Here is a 20,697-nt window from a genome sequence, read left to right on the forward strand (position 1 = left end):
TCTATCCGCGTTCGTGGTCTTTAATGACCTATTTCGAAGTTTTCTGGCCGGTGCGGCCATTTTGCTGTGGGGCTGTCAAAGCGGCCGCACAGTCCTCCGCTTGGGGAGGCGCACTTTTGTGCTTCCCCTTCAAAGAGATGATGCCTCGTGGACCGGGCATTTTAAGCGTAAGAGATGCATAATGCGGTATTGCGTTAAAGCGAGCGAAAGCTTCGCGTCCCAGTAGTGCTTGATAGCGACTTGAGAACAGGACGATATGAAGGTCAGCTTTTCGCGACGGAAGTTATCGGCAGAGCCGAATATGACTTTGAGCCGGATAAAACCCATTCAACGGGTGTCCGGACCAGGTATTACCCCTTGAAAGGAGGTTTTGCTGTGGCGGATTCTTGCTGGGTTTATCCTCATGTGCTGGATTGTATCCTGATATATCAGGTTTAGTCCACTACCGCCGTCCATAAGGACATTTGAAAAGTGGAGTCCTCCAATTATTGGATCGAGTATCAAGGCAGTCCAGCCTGCATTCTTGATATTTCTAGAATAATCTAGCTGATCGAAGATTATCGGTTTTGACAGCCAGTGGCCAGACCCTTTGGGGATGGGCCGTGTGGTGCGTACCTTTACGGGCGCTGCACGTTTCGTTATGTGAAGTGAGTTCACTGTTTTTACTTCTTGTGGGAAGTTCTTTTGTTTCCTGGTACTCTGCTTTTGGGGTTCGTCCTCGTCTTCGCTTGGTATGCCGAGCCCCTTGTGTTCGGCATTGAGTCTGCCGGATTGTTTGAAAACCCAACAGTCTCTGTGGGTATGGTTAGCAGGCTTCCCGGGAGTACTCTGTATCTGACATATCCTGTCCAGGATTTTATTTAGGTTGGATGGATCGTCCATGTTATCCTGGGGGGCGATTTTGCCTGATTTTGTCGTGAGCCTTTTAATCCGGCATTGACTGCCGTGCTCTTCGGACTTTTGTCTTTAGTCCAGCGACGGTCCTTCTTGCGTCGCGGTTTTCCGTTTCCATCCCTAGTTTCGGATGTACTTGGGTCACTGGGGCTGCACCTTGCCAACCAGCTGTCCTCCCCAGCACAAAAGAGGGTCATGAGGTTTGTTAGTGCGGCCATTGTTCTTGGCTTTTCTTGGCCGAGGTGTCTGGCGAGCCAATCGCCTCGGACGTTATGCCTGAAAGCTGCTAAGGCTTTGGCGTCGGGACAGTCGACTATCTGATTCATTTTAGTGAGGAATCTATTCCAGAACTGCCGAGCTGATTCTCCGGGTTGTTGAGTTATGTGACTGAGATCGTCTGCATCCGGAGGGCGGACATAGGTCCCTTGAAAGTTTGCTCGGAAGGCATCCTCGAGCTCTTCCCAGCTTCCAGTTGTGTTTTTGGGAAGGCTTTTAAGCCAATGCCGGGCTGGCCCTTTAAGCTTAACGGGTAAATATTTTATGGCGTGGAGATCATCTCCTCTAGCCATGTGTATGTGGAGGATATAATCCTCTATCCAGACTCCAGGGTCTGTTGTTCCATCATATGCCTCTATGTTTACGGGTTTGAATCCCTCTGGAAATTCATGGTCTAGGACCTCATCAGTGAAACATAGAGGGTGTGCGGCGCCCCTGTATTTGGGTGTGCCGGATTCTGGTGATGGCTTCATAGTATTGCTTACGATAGTTTGCTTTCTTGGCCCATAAATGGACCTGACTGGGCCATGATGCGCATCCTTAAGTGGGTCGCATGCCGATTTAAGTGCGGCGCCGCTTGCCGCTTTATGGGGTCGTCTATCCGACCGTGTGGCTTTCTCATTTTTTGAATGCGAGGGCTCTAGGGCCTCTTCGTCGAATTCAGGCAGTAGCTTTCTTTTCGGATAGCTTTTAGTGCGGCGACTGTCGACATATTTATCTGCGGTATTGATTACTTTGCTCCATCTAATCCGGAGTGCATCTTCCGCTGTTTTTAGCTTCCGCTTCTGCTTTTTTAGGCTGCGTGCAGTTGCAACGAGCCTCTCGTGGAGATTCTTCTGCTCCATAAGTTTATCCGGCGTGAGGTCGTCCGGAATGCTGTTTTCGCCAGAGGAGGGATGTTCAGTTTCTCCATCCGCGTTGCCCTGTTCGGACGGTTGCTCTAAGGCCTGCTCGTCCTGCTCTATGGCTGGATTTTTATCGAGGCGGGGCTTGGGTCAGCGTTTACGCCGACACTTTGATTGCTTTTCGGGGGGTCTATCTCCCGTTCCTTCCCCTTTTTCCTCGTTGTCGCTTCCTTTAGGTGTATCCACCATGTACACATCGTGAGATGAGGTGGCTGTCCCATGCCCTATGGGCGTTGGTTCGTCGAAATCTCCTGCATCGTCATTCATGCTGTCGATGTCTCCGGAGTCGAAGTTGAGCACGTCGTTTAAATTGTCGACAGTGGCTACGAAGTGGGTGGTGGGTGGGCTTTGAATTTCTTCATCGTCCATATCCCATCCTCGTTGACCATAATCCGGCCAGGGCTCTCCTGATAAAGAGAGAGACTTAAGAGGATTCAGGATGATGCCAAAAGGCGAGTGCTGAAAGATGTCTGTGGCGGTGAACTCCATTATCGGCACCCAATCGGGTTCGATTGGCAGGGGCGCGGGGGGTTCGGAGTCCGGGGAGGAGTCCGGATCCTCGGAGTCACGGATCATGCAAAGTGCGGGGCTAGCGTTCGGCTCGATCGCCTTTAAGATCGCAGCCCCCAAGGTGGCGTCCAACTACTTGTCCTCGATTGGCGCAATAGGCTCCGAGTTAGAGGTCAGAACCGATGCGTGTGCGGCCTCCAGGACACTACCCAGAGGTAGAGCTAGATCGTGCCCCTCGAGATAGTGCGGCGCGCCTGGCCGTGGCTCGAACCCATCGAAGATCAAGTCTCCGCGGATGTCAGCCGTGTAGTTTAAGCTTCTAACCCTGACTTGATGGCCAGGGGCGTAGCTTTCGATCTGCTCCAAGTAGCCAAGAGAATTGGCCCGCAGAGCGAAGCCGCCGAAGACGAAGATCTGTCCGGGGAGAAAAGTCTCACCCTGGACCGCATCGTTGTTGATGATCAAAGGAGCCATCGGGCCTAAAGGCGACGACATAGAGGAACTCTCAATGAAAGCACCAATGTCGGTGTCAAAACCGGCGGATCTCGGGTAGGGGGTCCCGAACTGTGCGTCTAGGCCGGATGGTAACAGGAGGCAGGGAACATGGTGTTTTACCCAGGTTTGGGCCCTCTCGATGGAGGTAAAACCCTACGTCCTGCTTGATTAATATTGAAGATATGGGTAATACAAGAGTTGATCTACCACGAGATCAAGGAGGCTAAACCCGAGAAGCTAGCCTATGGTATGATTGTTGTCTATGGAGTTGATGAAGTTGTCCTACGGCCTAAAACCCTCCGGTTTATATAGACACCGGATAGGGTTAGGGTTACATAGAGTCGGTTACAATGGTAGGAGATCTTGAATATCCGCATTGCCAAGCTTGCCTTCCACGCCAAGGAAAGTCCCATCCGGACACGGGACCTAGTCTTCAATCTTGTATCTTCATAGTCCAGGAGTCCGGCTGAAGGTATAGTCCGGCTACCCGAACACCCCCTAATCCAGGACTCCCTCAACGATCAAGAACCACCGTAGCTCGAAACCCCAAATCCTCCCGAGACGCCATCCGCCGCAGAGCTCGCCGCCGGCGACTCCCTTCGTCCCCGCAAGCCCGTCGACCACCAAGAGGACCACCCTGGACTGGCAGATGCATCCCTGCCCTCGGAATGCCGTGGGAAGCCACCGTTCGTCGACCGCGATCACCGGAGCCCCGCCTCTACTCGGCCAGAGGAGAGGGAGGCGCGGGCGACTGCTCAAACCTGACCAGTGGGACCAAGGGACCCACTGTCAGTGACCCCGAGCCGGCCCGCGCTGGTTAAGTGGAGGCGTAAACCCAGAAGTACGTCTTCGCCATCTCGAAAACGTATTCTTATTCGAAACGTTTTCTTTTTCTGATTTTTATTAAAAACAGAGTTTTGACTGAACTTTGACTGGCTATAACTTTTTAAATATAAGTCCAATAGATTTGATTCTTTTTCTGTTGTTTCTCAAATTTTGTCTAGTTTATTTTCTTATTTATTTGAAAATTTTCCAAACAACTTTTTTGTACTGTTTTGAAACTATGTGTTGATTTGAATTTTTCTTAAAATAGGATTATGGACAGAGAAGAAAACTTTCAAAAGTTTTGGAATGCACCCTGCCTCCCCACAACTTGAAGGCAAGCATTCTGAACCCTGGCATAATATTGTCGTGTGTTGTTTGATACGGTTACAACACCACCTCGTCTCGGAGTTTTCATTATTTTATGCGATGATACGATCATACTCACAAGTGCATATCGATGATTTTGTGCTGTTGGTATTCGATATGTTTGTGATAGTAATGACCCATTTATGCCTTTCATGACTACCGGAAGGGATCCGGGAAAGTCTCTGTCTTGGGTAGACACGAGCTTGTCCCTAATCCATCATCGAGACAGTTATGTCCCGTAGGACATGGTGAGGTATGACGGGTGGTGACTCTGTCTGGTTGGTTTGAAATACTTTTCTTATGCTAACCATGCAGGAAATGCTTTAACCTCCTGAGTCGACCATAGATTGAGTCTTGCTCCACCCCCATACTTTTTTCGTACTACCACTCGTCCCTGCCATAGGTAGGGCACGGTTCAGTAAGTTGTCAACCCCTTCCTAGCACACACTGTACAGAGAGGCCATGGTGGAAGATACCGGCTGCATCCGGTAGGCATGCCACCTGGTCCCGGGGCATGGGTGTTTTCGGTTGGAGCCGAAGGGGGTAGCTCCCCTAGTTTGCGCGCGTTATAAATTTTGTGATCCCATGCTATTCGAGGTTGTAGCCTCCCCACTTGGAGTTTTGCTTAACGGGTGTCGTGGGTGATTCCAGGCACCGGTAAGCTTGGCTGGTGTGGGCAGTCAGGTGTGTTTTCAATTAAAAGACCGTAGATAGAATTAGTCCCAATGGAGTCACTACAAGAAATATGTCAACTTATGACCTTCTGTCAGTGACCCTCGAAGAATTGGTCATAAATTTATGACCATTTTAGACCAATTGGTCAAAAGCTGTTCAGGGGGCTCCAAACTCTAAACCATTGCGACCATTTTGGTCAGAAAGGTCGCAATTTCCTTGCACGAAATGGTCACAAAGCAAACAGTGCTAGTCCGCTGGCTTATTTCTAGTTGTTAATGACCAATATAGATGGTCATAGCCTTGTAGATTGTGGTGGGTTGTGATGACTAGGCGCCATCTCATCAGTTTTGCCTATGTGTCATGTCCATGTGGCAGTTTTTGCCCTAGGTTGTGAAGCAACCTATATTTCTATCATTCCCAAAATTCCCAAAAAAATCTCATAAATTCTTTGGGGCATATCTTCATCAAATATGTAAAAATCCTTCCTTGCCTAGTTCAAAACTAATTCAACAATATTCATTTTCCTATTATGTTCACAACAACACTTTATGAAGGAAGTGCTATTTATATATTCTTGATTGCCCTTGGAATTTTTGGGCACTCTTTCCTATCCAAATCATTACCGCATAACAAAATTCAGCTCCATTTGCCTAGCAAATCTTCCTCGGCAAATTTCCAAAGTTTTTGTCCACCTAGAAGCATTGTGAAGGAAGTACCTTTTTTATATCTCTAAATGACATGAAATTTATACAGTTCCTTCATATGCCCAAATTATCACCCTCCTCCAAATTGTAGCTCAGTCAAATCATCTATGTGAGCCCAGGTTCAATTTATATTTTATGGCCAAATTGGCACGTTGCAAAGCAAGTGTTATATAGACCCCTCCTATTACCCTCAAACTTTTCGGACACTCTTCCATACCCAAATCATTGCCACATGATAATATTCAGCTCAATTTTCCTAGTAAATCTTTCTCGGGAAATTTCCAAAGTTTCTACCTCGAGAGAAGCTTTGTGAAGTAAGTACTAGCTAGGCTTACCCAAATGATCTGAAAATTAACCAGTGCATGACCATACCTAAGTCACTTACCTACACCAATTTTGAGCTCATTTCATTCATCCAATCTCTCTCACTAGTTTTCCCAAGTTTTTGTCCATAGAAGAGCATTGTGAAGGAAGTACTACTTTGGCATGTTCAAATGGTATCAATTTTCTACAATGCTTTCCTATGCCCAAATAACCATCCTCCACAAAATTTCAGCTCACTCCATTCATTATTTTGAGCCCAGCTTCAACATTCATATTTTTGTCCAGCATGGTACTTTACAAAGCAAGTACCACCTAGGATCCTCCTTTTGAGCTAAAAATTTGTGAAGACATTGTCCTTAGTAGATGATCATCCTCAGCCAAAACTCATGCCCATTGGCCATGTGCATTTCCCGTACCGCTAATCAAACACTTGGCTGCTAATTCATGTTTGAGCATCGATCGGTCTCCTCGCGAGATTCTTATGTTGTAGTTTTCTTCCTAGCACCAACCTGGGGAGTGTCCAACCCACTACACATGCCTAGGCCACCCAGAACAAATGGCAACATTACGGTCACGCGACGGGCATGCGAGTTTACGCGCTCTAGAGTTGGGGCCCTCGGCCACCGCCCAAACCTCGACGTATCACCACCAAACCATGTATTTATGATTAAATAGGTCCTTATGTAACTGGAAATGACTTTTGGAAAAAATAAATAGCAAACTATGAGGCAGTTGCAGTTCAAATTTGACCCGCTTCCAACTGAATCGGCGGAAATTTGTCTTTTTCATGAGAGGTGGATCAAAAGATTTTACACCCAACCATTTTGTCAATTGTGCATTAAATATGGCCTAGTATTTTATAAAAATGATTTGTTTCAATTTTGCAACAATTATTTGGTAGTTCCTTCACAAAAAAACCTCCTTTCGGGCACTCGAAAAATGGAAAATGGTTTTTTCGTCCAACGAAAATGAATTTTTTAAAATAATTGCCATATTACAAGGTTGTGCCATTCCAATATGCGCCATTCCAATATGCACCCTTGTGCACAATATGTGATCATTTGAACAAACTATGCCATGAATGTGGCCATAAGATTGATCATTTGGCTTGAAAGCCATTGATCTCCACACGTGATAGCTCGTTTTCGAGAACACTTTTTTAAAATAATTGCCATATTACAAGGTTGTTATTTTTCCTGGGAACTTGGCCACAAATATTGACACAATGCGAAGGTTTCCCAATTTTTCGATTTTTTTTGAATTTTTTATGCTCGTTTCAAAATGCGGTCAAAACGGCGAGAATGACCGTTCCTAGCTAGTGGTTGAATCATGGGATTTTTTTGGTGTTTCTCTGATTAAATAGGTACTTATGTAACTAGAAATGATTTTTGGAAAAAATAAATAGCAAACTATGAGGCAGCTGTAGTTCAAATTTGACCCGCTTCCTGCTGAATCGACGGAAATTTGTCTTTTTCATGAGAGGAGGATCAAAACTTTTTACACCCAACCATTTTGTCAATTGTGCATTAAATATGTCCTAGTATTTTAGAAAATCGATTTGGTCCAATTTTGCAACAAATATATGGTAGGTCCTTCACAAAAAAACTAATTTCGGGCACTCGGAAAATGGAAAATGTATTTTCCGTGCAAAGAAAATGAAAACTCCCTTAGGCAACATTGTTTAGAAATTCCAAGATGCACCATTGTGCACAATATGAGATCATTTGAACAAACTATGCCATGAATGTGGCCATAAGATTGATCATTTGGCTTGAAAGCCATGAATCTTCACACTGGCACTACTAGGAAAAGGCCTACTAATGGCGCACCTAATTTGGCCATTAATGGCGCATTAGTGGTGCGCCATTAGTAGCACGCCATTAGTATATTTTACTAATGGCACACCACAGGTGCGCCACTAGTATCTGGTATACTAATGGCGCACCCCAGATGCGCCATTAGTACATACAACAGTGCGCCATTAGTATGCCTCCCAGGGGGCCATGTATACCCAGGTGCTTTGGCATACTAATGGCGCACGACAGCAAGATGCGCCATTAGTAACTTCGGCATACTAATGGCGCACTCTTTAATGATGCGCCATTAGTATCCTTTGGCATACTAATGGCGCACTATGATGTGATGCGCCATTAGTATGAATATTAGGTTTTTTTATTTTTTTATTTTCTGTTTTTTGCATAGGTTACAAAATGTATAATTGGACAAAATATAGACAGCACACATCAACAACAGATTCATCGAATACAATAGAAGATTAGTCTCTGAATACAATTCATCATTTTAGTCTCCGAATACAAGTCATCATATTAGTCTCCGAATTGAAAAGACCGAACAAAGATAGAACATTATATTACAAGTCTCGAGACCGCGAGTGTGTCTTCACATTACAAGTCGATATCGATCATCTAAACTACCATCACATAGAAGAGAGCTGCGGTCATCACGATGAGTATCATCACGATGAAACTCGTCTTCATCCGGTTCCTCCAACGCTCCCTCCCCTCTCCCGCTAGATAGCGGGCGTATCTAGATTTGGCCTCGGCCCTAGTGGCGTACCATTTGTTACTGTTACCGCTGAATCGGTGAACCTGTCTCCGACACTCCTCCCAGTCGTCGTAGACTCCGGGAACCTTACCCTTGTACACGACATACCACGGCATCGCTATGCAGTAGCCAAATGAAACGTTAGTACCAATTCACAGACAATACATAAGCAATATATAAGTATGCAACAGAACGATCGGAAGAGAAAAGCAAGACATTAATAGCATCGATTACATCTTAAGTTGAACGACTCTCGAAACCAAAGAGACATACTACAAGTTCATTAAAGTTTAATTACAACATGAGACTCAAGGGACCGGAGCGTGGATGAAGCCGCCGTCTATCGTGGGAGTCATGAAAGAACGGGCGTTGTCAGCCTGCATTTGTAGGATTGTGTCGATGTCACTGTTGGACGGTTGATTTCTGAGGTAGAACTGCCCCGCGGTACGAAGGACATCTTGATGGATGATTTCCGCAAACTCCGACTGGATGCGAAAGAATTCTTGTCTGATGTCCGCGTCCTGGATTGCCGACATGCTCGTGGCCCAATCTTTGAGTCTACTCGGTAGCAGAAGTTGATGATTCCCGTACGATCGCCCGCATGTGATGGATGGCGTAGTAGGCACCCTTCTGACCGCCAGGCGGCTGCTTGACGCAGCAGAACGTCGTATTGTGGGAGAACACGTGCTTGCCGTACTTACGAATAGGCCTGGTGAAGGTGCCTCCAGATTTGGCGTAGCCGGGGAGAACATCATCAAGAACCTTCTTGACATTTGTGTAGTCTACGTTCGACTGACGGTCCGGGTCGAAATACGTGGCCATGGAATATTTGGGGCTTAGGAGGATGAGCGTGCAACGTGTGTCACTGCAGAAAACACGGAATGTTAAAAGAAAAACGATCGAAATCTAAGAATTCATATGTTACGGGGCGGTTGAGGGGAGGACTTACTCAAGAAAGTAAGGCACGAGGAAGTTATCCTTATCTTGGTTTGCCAGAATGACGCCTTCGAGGTAAGAACTCGCGACTTGCCGGTCCCCAGCGCTGCCCAAGATCTTGGCACGCATGTAGAAGGGGCCGACTATCACGATGTCCAGGGTCTTGTCGCGAATGATCCGCATCTCCATACTCAGCGAAAATAGCCGAACGAAGGTGTAGTGCAGCGGATGAAGGTTCAACATAGCGTGGATGTCATCAAACCGCAGGACGATCGTACCCCCGATGGAGTTATCCACAAAGCCCTTGCCCTCTGGCACCTTGGCCGCGAAAACCGGGTATGCCACATCCTTCTCTCCGAGACGCCGCTTCTCCAAAGAAAGAACACTGTCATGCAGACTCCGCATAGCACCGGTTGCAGCAGCGAGCATATTTCTCGGTAGCATCGGCCTACCCGCCACATGCACCCTCCTCGAGATATCCTCGGGTGAAGGTGGCCCGTCCTGAGCATGGTTCGTACTCGGTGCCGGCTGGCCCGCACCCTTGTTAGTCTTTCTTTTGCGTGCCTTCTTCTTCTCCTGTAATGGGACCGAGTTCTGCTCATAGACCGCCTTCTTGAGTGTGTTGGGGCTGATCATATTTCGCACCTCGCCTATCTGAGGCTCGGTGAAGTCGGCAGCTGGAGGCGTCTCCTAAGAGCTGAACTGCAGACGACGCCTGTTGCAACTTGGCTTCTCCGCGGTACCAGCTAGATCGCGCACGTCTTTCGTTGGTTTGGGTTCTTGAGAAGGAGGCCCCATGAAGTCGTCACCGTACCCATGATCGGCAAAGTACTGATCGACGTTGGCAAATGTATCATCATCGTCGTCGTTCTGATCCTGTGCTATATGCATGTTTGGATCCAGTGGCATAGGGATGTCCGGCACCGTTGCGGCGGTCTTGCCATGGGGCCGACTTGGCGCCGGCACGACTGGCGGTGTTGTCTTTGGGGTGGTGTCCCCCGCCCCCAAATGAATCTGGCTCTTCAGCCAAAGCAGGGGCCAGCTCAGGCAGGCGCTGAGGGTCATCACGTCATCATCGTCGGCCCCGATGGGTCGAATCAGAGGTAACAACTCGTCGCAGCCTGGCAGCACCCGAACCAGTTGAACCCTAAACAAGTTGGGTGGCATCTGGGTACCGTGGAACAAGGGGTTGCCCGGTTGAACGATTTTGCCCTTGGCGACATCGACCAACTCGTTGTTCACGAAGTGCAGGAGAGTGCACGGAACGTCGGCGGCGCCCTGCGAAAACATGTAGGGCGTCAGGGATGCCCAGTCAAAGGCAAGGTGATGAAGTCCTCAGCCGAGAGAGGCTTAATTAGTTACCGTGATGATGGCGTCGAGCTCGGCTAATGTCGAGGCACCACCAACGGCGGGCGTGCAGTTGACGGAGGGGCCGCTTGCTGCAGAGTTGCCGGCCGACGTACACCCTGGTGCATTAAGCTCCCGTGCCGGCGTTGGAGACACCAATGCCGCCTCCGCCGGAGACACCAATGGCCCCGCCATCGCGTTCTGCGAGTTGCTGGCCGTGAAGCTAGGAATCGGGGGCGGCCCCTGTTGGCCGCCCGCAATCCACGCACTAATCCCCTGGATCAAGGTAGGCACAATGGCGGTGATCGTCGCTCCGAGTTGTTGTTGCACTTGCTCTTGGACAATCTCCGGAATCCGCGCCACCTGTGCCCTGAGTTCTTGAACCTCGCGCGCCTGGCTTTCCGAGCTGGTCTTTTTCTCCTTTCACCCACCAGTGTTATAGTATGACGACCATTTTGTCGACAAGCCTTTGCCGGCCACACGACCAGCTGACGTCGGCTTACTGAGCTTATCCTTGTTCTTCATTACATTCAACGCCCTATTTAGAATGGTGTCCCAAGGGTTGCTCTTAGTCGACCCCGCGCTACTGCTTTTAGTCGCCTGCGGAAGGAATGTGAACCATTTAGAAATTTGGCTTCATTAATTAGAATGCAACCATATGGAGCTAATTACGCGGGGGTGTATTCCTTACCAGAACAAGCTCAAGCGCCCTGGTCTTCGGATCCGTGGTAAGCTCCTTTGTTTTCGGGTCCTTCTTGTACCGGGCCCTGACAAAGTTCCTGGTCTGCTTGTCACCGTATTTATCGAAGAGGGGCGGTAGGCCTTGCTCGGCACGGTCCGCCTCCTCCTTGTCCCATATAGGCTCCGCCACTCTGTAACCGCCGGGACCGAGTGTGTGTTCCCCTAAGTTCAGCTCCCGCATTTCTTTCCCCCACTTACTTGATTCGGAGCTTGCGGTGCTCGAGCAATTGATCTTGAAGTCGTTGTAGTCATCTTTGGTGATCGAAGGATTTTTCTCCTTGATCTTCTCATAACTCTCACCTTTCTCGATCATTCTCTTCACATTGCTTTTCCATGTAGACAGGGCCGTGCTCATCATCGTGAGGGCAGCATTGTTCACTTTATTCCCTTTGAGGCTTGTGTTTTCAAATTCAGCGGGGAACTTGTATCCTTCATGCAGCTTCGTGAAGAGGAGGTTGCGCAAATTCCCTCGGTCAGGATGCCTGAGGTTCTCGGTGTTGATCGAGACGATGCTCCGGAGAATGCACCCGAGCTGAAGCGAGTACCCCTTGACTATTCGTTCGGGCGCTGTTGGATTCCCGTTGGAGTCCACTTCAGTAACTTCCTCCTTGAGGGTGCGGAGCACGGTCGGGCGCCGGTCCTTCCGTTGCCTCTTTGGTTGGCTGCCATCTGTGCGTGCGCCGCCATCATCAGTGGTGGCATCCTCGGCGGCAACATCAGTGGTGGCATCAGTGGGGTCATCCTCGGCGGTACCATCAGTGGTCTCAGGATCGGTGGGGAAGGCGGCGTCCTCATATAAGTGAGGTTGTTCCTCCATCTCCTGGGACAGCTCCCAGAATGCCTTGACGCCCGAACCCCCGGCCTCATCGTTGTTGGCCATGTTTCTCTCTAAATAGGAACAAAGTTTGGTCAAAAAGTTGGTTATTGTCAAGGAACAAGATCTCTAAGTTGACCAAATAACCTAATTCTCGAGGAATGTCGCCAAAAAGTTGGTTATTGTCAAGGAACAATTGAGAGATGTTTGTGATATTTCCTAGGTGTTTTGGGATAGAACCTGTTAGTGTGTTGTTGCTAAGGTCCAAGTCCACGTTCTCAGGGTAACCTAGTTCTTGAGGGGTGTGTCTAGAAAGTTGGTTGCTGCAAAGATACAAGGTTGTGAGTTAGGTCAAATTGCCTATGATGTTTGTGATATTGCCTTGGATCTTGAAGGCACAGTTGCATGATGCAGTGGTACAGCCAGCATGGGACCTCATCTTTGCAGGCTAATTTTCTAGATTGTAACACTAGGATTTGTGCACAAGCTAAGCTAGCTAAGGCAGTAGCTTCCTTGCAACCCACAAAAGACAAAGGAAAAGGGGTGAAAAGGGGGAGATGGTTAGCTTTGATGAGCAGGCAACATCTTCCTAACCCCCTTCTTCTTGTCTCCTCTCACTATCTCTCTCACACACATGGCAAGCAAGGGTGTCTGTGTGTGTGAAAATAATACTAAACTAATCCAACCACTATAGCAAATTAATTTTTATTTCGGTTGAGAATCGGGCACCTTCTAGGTCAAGAAAATTGGGCATGACCTTTGCTAATTTTCTTGACCTTGGAGTGCCCCATTTCTCAACCGAAACGGAAATTAATCAACGTTTCAGGAGAAAGGGGTCATTTTAGAAGATCACAAGTAGCAGCAGCATCACTTGACAAAATCCCAACTACCAGCAGCAACTCATAGATAGCAGCAGCATCACTTGACAAGTAGTACAGCAGCAGCAGCATGCATGCACTGGTCCATGGCACAAAGTCCATGACCCAGAACAGAGCACTTCACGAAAAATGAAGAAGAAAAAAGGCATGCATGCACTGGTTGTAGAAAATCATCACTTCTGAATCAAAACACCATGCTGGTGTAGCCATAGGCCCACATTAGTCTAAAATCCTTCTTTATTTTTCACAACAGAAAGGTCAAAACAACAATAAAAAGGAGAGCCCAATCTGGTCTAATTGATCCTTGGAAATTATAGAATGTTCATCTATGCATGGAAAAACAACAATTAGGACAGGGAAATTACTATGCAGCTAATAGTCTTTAAGCATTGAAACACAGCTAAGGTTACAACCCAGAAGTGACGGTTAACACTTCTAATAAACATGGCAATTTTAAATTATGACACACAATGCCATAATTAATCAAGAGTTACTACTACAGTACTCATGTACTCCATCTTACAGAGTTACTCCATCACAGCAACAACAACCTTGCAGATCAAAAATGATTTGTGTAATCTGGTTGGTACTCTTACAGTTGCATAAATTGGAAAAAAATTGATCTGTGTGATCTGGGTTACAGTATCAGCAACCTTGCATTTCATTTTGTACAAAATTGTACTCCATCACCAAATTCATTGATGTTTCTAAGCAAAATTCACAAGTTCAGAAGATCACAAGTTCACAAGATCTACAGTAGCAGCAGCAACACAAGTTGACAAAATTCAGTGGACTTAGAAGTTAGAGCTAGAGCGGCATCACTAGAGTGCAACTACAAGAACAAGCACCGGCATCACTTAAGCAGCAGCAGCAGCAACAACATCGAGCAGATTACACATTGCGGGTCACTAGAGCGGATTAAGTGATGACAGCCTACTCCTCGGATCTTTGGACAAGTAGCTGACCACCACCAGATGGAGTGGTCACTAGAGAAGATTACACATCACAAACAGGAACTCACTAGAGCAGATTACACATCCAAGCATCACTTAAGCTGTACTCCCGACGAACCGAAGTGGAAAGGGAGGGGATCGACAGAGGAGCTCACCGTCACCTGCAGGTGAGCAAAGCGGGCTCGGGGGAGAGCTCGCCGGAGCGAATTGTCGACGGAGTCCGCCGGGCCGAAGAGGAAGCCGGTGGCGGGGAAGGTGTCGCAAGGGGCGTCCGGAGTCCTGCGGCTTGTCCGGGGAGACGTAGTCGAGGGAGGTGGAGTGCTTGGGCACGTCAGTGTGGCATGAGGTCGATGGTTGCCACGGTGGTGCGAGGTGGCGGAGACGGGCGCATCGCGCGCGGGTTGCCGATGCAGATCTGGGGGAGAGGAGAAGGCGAGAGGGCGAGGGGAAGGGCGAGGGGAAGCGCGAGGGGGCAAGTGGGGAGGCAGCGAGGGCGGTGGGGGTCGGCGGTGACGGGGGCGGCTCGGCCAACAGGTTATCTTCCACCTGACCTGATCCACATCAAGTTCCCTCTACTAGCTCGACTGGTCAGCAGCCAGTTCTCACACTAGGAGGTCCTGGGTTCGATTCCCAGGCTCCACTTTTTTTTATGCATTTAAAATGCTGTTTGATACTTATTTGTGTTTAAATATGTTCAAACTTGTTTAAATCATAACAGTAATATTTTTTTTATAAGACAGTAATAATTTTTTTAAAAATATCATCAAACAGTAATGCCGGTGGAGCGGGGGAGGGTGCACGGGGTGCGGGGGGTCGGCGGCGGCGGTTGAGTAGGGGAGGGGTGCCTGGGGTCGGCGGCGGCGGTTCAGTAGGGGAATCGAGGGTGCGGGGGGTCGGCGGCAGCGGCCGGTGGACCGGGGGTGCTCGGCGGCGAGGGGGACCGGATCTGGTGAGGTGGGATAGCGATCGAGATGGAGGGGGATCGAGATCGAGTGTCCATGAAATTTAAAAATATTCATGATAGTTCAAAAAGTGCATATGAAATTTAAAAATGCTGTTTGATATTTTTTTGTGTTTAAATATGTTCAAACTTGTTTAAATCATAACAGTAATATTTTTTATAAGACAGTAATAATTTTTTAAAAAATATCATCAAACAGTAATGCCGGTGGAGCGGGGGAGGGTGCACGGGGTGCGGGGGGTCGGCGGTGGCGGTTGAGTAGGGGAGGGGTGCAGAGGGTCGGCGGCGGCGGTTGAGTAGGGGAATCGAGGGTGCGGGGGGTCGGCGGCGGCGGCCGGTGGACCGGGGGGTGCTCGGCGGCGAGGGGGACCGGATCTGGCGAGGTGGGATAGCGATCGAGATGGAGGGGGATCGAGATCGAGTGTCCATGAAATTTAAAAATATTCATGATAGTTCAAAAAGTGCCCATGAAATACAATCTAGAAATGAAGGCTACGATTTAAATACAATGGATCTTAGCTAGCTATCTGTTCACAATCTTCTTGCCCTTCTTTCTCGCAAATGGAGTTCTTCTGTGGAACGGGCGTCCTTTAGGTAGGGTGGTCCTGCTTCTTCTTGTGGTGTATGCTGCTACTTCATCATCGTCGTCATGTTCGATCCTCGGGTCGCCGTACTTGTCGAAGTCTTGCTCATTGGCTACTCCATCCATTCCGATGATCTTCCTTTTGCCTCTCCTCACGACAACACGACTGGGCTTTGACGGGTCAGTAATGAAGAAGCATTGGTCCACTTGGGAAGCCAGTACCCATGGCTCATTTTTCGCGGTGACATTTGCGCCCGCGGTCTTGGATTTGGCTTCGGGTATAACCATGGTGGTGAAATACCGGTCTTCTTTTAGGAAGCTCTTGGCCCATCTGACACGGAACATCGGGTCCTTCTCTCCAGCGTAGCTCAGCTCCCAGATCTCCTCGATCCTTATGTAGTATCTGTCCTTGTCGTTACCAGTGTAGGATTCCATCGTTACCCCGGAGTTCTGATAACCATCGCTCTTCATGTCCTTGGCCTCGGTGTAGAATGTGTAGCCGTTGATATCGTATGCCTCATAGGTCATCAGGTTGTGCTCGGCGCCCTGTGACAAGGCGAATATGAGTTGTTCTTCCGCGGAAGAATCCTCATGTAAAGGGTACGACAGAAGCTTCTGCTTGAACCAACGCGTGAAACATGAGTTGTGCTCTTTGAGTATATCTCCGTCCGTCCTCTGTTGGCCTCGGTCATTGTACGTCTTCTTAATAAAGGTTTTCTGCTGTACCACCCAAGGATCGACCACGTCTATGTGTTGTAGCGCGACTAGGTTTGCTCTTTCAATGTCGGCGAGTCGACCCTCGAAGTCGACATGCATTTCGCGACGACCCTCACGGTGACCCCATCCAGCGAGCCTGCCGAGGTGCCTGTTGACGGGAAGACCAACGGGGTTCTCGATGCCTAGATAATTCGTGAAGTAGGAGATGCACTCTTCGGTCAGAAAGCCCCTGGCTATGCTTCCCTCTGGACATGACATGTTGCGAACGTATCCTTTGATGACACCATTCATCCTTTCGAACGGCATCATGCTATGCAGGAACGTCGGCCCGAGTTGGATGATATCGTCCATGATATGGACCAGCAGATGCACCATAACGTCGAAGAATGCGGGCGGGAAGTACATCTCAAGCTCGCATAGTATCACCACGATCTCTTCCTGTAGCCTTCTGAGTTGCCTCACGCCAACAGACTTCTGAGAGATGACGTCGAGAAAGTTCCATAGGCCAAATAGGGTTTCAGGGACGTGCGCATCCATGATCCCACAGATTGCAACTGGAAGTATCTGCGTCATCAGCACGTGCCAGTCGTGAGACTTCATCCCGCTGAACTTCAGCTTCGCTGGGTCTAGGTATCTGCTTATCTTCCCCGCGTAACCGTAAGGAAGCCTTACTCCTACGAGGCAGGTGAAAAACTGCTCGATCTCCTCCTGACTTAGAGTGAAGCACGCGGGAGGGTAGTCATTTCCGGTCTTCTTGGCCTTTTTGCCTTTGTGACGACTTTCCGTGTCCTACTTCGCCTCATCATCATCATCATCATCATCATCATCATGATCATCATATATAGCGTGAAGCTCCTGCCTGATGCCCATTGATTTCAAGTCTGCCCTTGCTTTCGGCCCATCTTTGGTCCTCTCTGGCATGTTGAGCAGGGTACCAAGCAGACTCTCGCACACGTTCTTCGTGATATGCATGACATCAAGGCTGTGAGGTACACGGTGGATCTTCCAGTACGGCAAGTCCCAGAAAACAGACCTCATTTTCCATACCTTCAGCAGCGGCTCTGGCGCCTTTCGCTTCTTTCCCGGCTCTGGCGCCTTTTGCTTCTTTCCCGGCAGTGGGCAGTCTTTCCAATTTTTCAACAGCTCGTCTATTTCCTCGCCGCTCCTCGTACGCGGGCGTCCTCGGGGTTCGGTTTCACCATCGAACAGATTCTTGCGTTTTCTCCACGGGAAATCGTCGCGAATCCACCTTCGATGTCCCATGAACATGGTTTTCGAAGACCCGGGATCTCTATCTAGCTGGCGATACGTTGTGTCATCCATGCACCTGACGCATCCAGAAAATCCGTGGACCACCTGCCCCGTGACATATCCGTAACCGAGATAGTCGTGCACCGTCGTGAGCAGCGCGGCTCTCATAGGGAAATATTCTTTCTCTGCTGCGTCGCACGTATTGGCTGGCGTTTTCCACAGCGTGTCAAGCTCCTCTTTCAGCAACCCCAGATACAGATTGATGTCGTTCCCTGGTTGTTTCGGTCCTTCAATTAGCATACTCATGTGAATGAACTTCCTCTTCATGCACAACCAGGGGGGAAGGTTGTACATCCACACAAACACAGGCCAGGTGCTATGTGTGCTTCTCTGGCTGCCAAACGGATTGACTCCATCGGTGCTCGCGCCCAGCACGATGTTCCTTGGATCATTCCCAAATTATGGGTCTTCGAAGTTCAACGCTTGCCACTGGCTCGCATCCTTAGGGTGACTCAGCATCTTGTCTTTTTTATCTATCTCCGGATCATTTGCGTCATCTTCTCGCTTCTTCTCCTCCCTATCCGCGTGCCAACGCAGGAGCTTTGCTACCTTAGGATCCGCGAAATACCGCTGCAGACGAGGAGTGATCGGAAAGTACCACACCACTTTTCGAGGAGCTTTCTTCCTCTTCTTGTATCGAGTGACGCCGCACACCGGACATATGGTAGACTCCGCGTGCTCGTCCCGATAAATGATGCAATTGTTCATGCACACATGGTATTTCACGTGCGCTAAATCCAGAGGACACACGATTTTCTTCGCTTCCTCCAAACTGGTCGGGCACTTGTTCCCCTCGGTAAGACGTTCGTGCCAGAATGACATGTTCTCGTCGAAGCATGCATCGGTCATTTTGTGTTTTACCTTCATCTCCAGAGCCATGAGCGTTACTTTCAGGCGGGTATCCTCGGGCATGCATCCTTCATACAATGGAGTAACCGCGTCTAACTCAAGTTGATCCATCTTGGCTTTCTCTTGGGCGGCAGCTCTTGCGTTATCCGTCTGCTTGAGAAGCAGCTCTTGAATATGAGGGTCCTGCACCCAGCCCATCGATGGTCTAGCGTCGTTTGCTCCGCCGGCATCATCATCTTCATGATCATGCCGTCGACTGCTCTGGCATCTTCCTCATCATCATGTCCTGCATCTTCTACATGATGACTGTGTACAGCATCACCGTCGTGATCATCTCTTGGGGATTCTTCGTCTTCTCGCCCGCCCGAGCCACGGTGGTTGTCTTGCTGCCCTTCCTCATTTCTTGCCCGACCCCCATGGACGACTTCGTAGTCATCTTCATCACCTTGCCACCGATAGCCATCCATGAAACCACGCAAGAGCAGGTGGTCCCGCACCTGCCCGGATTCCGGGTCCGCAATAAGGCTCTTCAGCTTGCATCTTCGACACGGACATCTTATCTCCGTCTCGTTCTTTTGAAGCATCTCGGCCTTCACGGACCTCAAAAACCTATTCACGATGCCTTCGGTCATCATGCGGACCATGGTCGCCTGCGGGGTAGAGCAAACCGATATTTTAGAACCAAGAAAAAATTTGGCATGACTTTCCCAAAAATAGGACCAAAAAGAATGCTTAATGCCAAAATTCTCGCCGAAACGGAAATGAATCAACATTCCGGCAAAATATTGGCAACTATCGAATTTCAAATACCGGTACACCTCCAAACACAAACACATATGCAACACCACAAACATATGCAACACCACGAACATACATAGATCTAGCTAGGCCATAAAAAGTGCATGTGCACATTGTTGTAGGGAGAACAACATAAATATAGCTTCCCCCCTTACTTACCTATCAAAACAAGGTAATTTAACCACTTAAATTGAATGAATCTATGGTGGAAATGAGGTGAAAAAGAGGAGGTACCCGAGACAAGGAGGAGGTGGAGAGAATGAAGTGGGGAGAAAGTGAGTGTGGGTAGGAGAGGCTGTCCAAAATATCTTGTTGCTGCCCACTTACTAATGGCGCACCAACTCTAAATGCGCCATTAGTAATCCAGGTTACTAATGGCGCACCTCCTGGTGGTGCGCCATTAGTAGTTTTGCAAAAAAGGGAATAAAAAATATAATAAAAAAAACAACATTAGTGGCGCACTTTCCGGCTGGTGCGCCATTAGTATGTTTGGACAGGCGCACTAGTTAAAAAAAATTGATACTAATGGCGCACCCGGGGCCAGGTGTGCCATTAGTAGTTTCAACTCTAATGGCGTATCAGTAGGTGGTGCGCCATTAGTATATACTAATGGCGCACCGCTTGTCTGGTGCTCCATTAGTATCAATCCCATCTATAGCCCTTTTTCTAGTAGTGTAGATAGCTTGTTTCCGAGAACACTTTTTTAAAATAATTACCGTATTACAAGTTTATTATTTTTCCTGGTAACTTGGTCACATATAATTACGCAATGCGAAGGTTTTCCAATTTTTTGATTTTTTTGAATTTTTTATGCCCGTTTCAAAATGCGGTCAAAACGACGGGCTTGACCGTTCCTAGCTAGTGGTTGAATCTTGGAATTTTTTTTGGTGTTTCTATGATTAAATAGATACTTATGTACGTAGAAATGATTTTCGGAAAAAATAAAGAGCAAACTACGAGGCAGATACAATTTAAATTTGACCCGCTTCCAGCTGAATCGGCGGAAATTTGTCTTTTTCACCAGAGGTGAATCAAGGCTTTTTACACCCAAACATTGTGTCAATTGTGCATTAAACATGTCCTAGTATTTTAGAAAACTGATTTGGTGCAATTTTACAACAAATATATGGTAGGTCATTCACACAAAAACTTATTTTGGGCACTCAAAAAATGGAAAATGAATTTGGCATGTTGCATCCTTGGTAGTGAGCAATTTGCGGGGGAGGCTCTGGAAGTGGTGAAGTAATTTGCTGGAACCGACAATATGGAT

Source organism: Triticum urartu, chromosome 3A, assembly GCF_056163025.1.
Source record: "Triticum urartu cultivar PI428250 chromosome 3A, HENAU_Tu73, whole genome shotgun sequence".
Classification (NCBI taxonomy): Eukaryota; Viridiplantae; Streptophyta; class Magnoliopsida; order Poales; family Poaceae; genus Triticum; species Triticum urartu.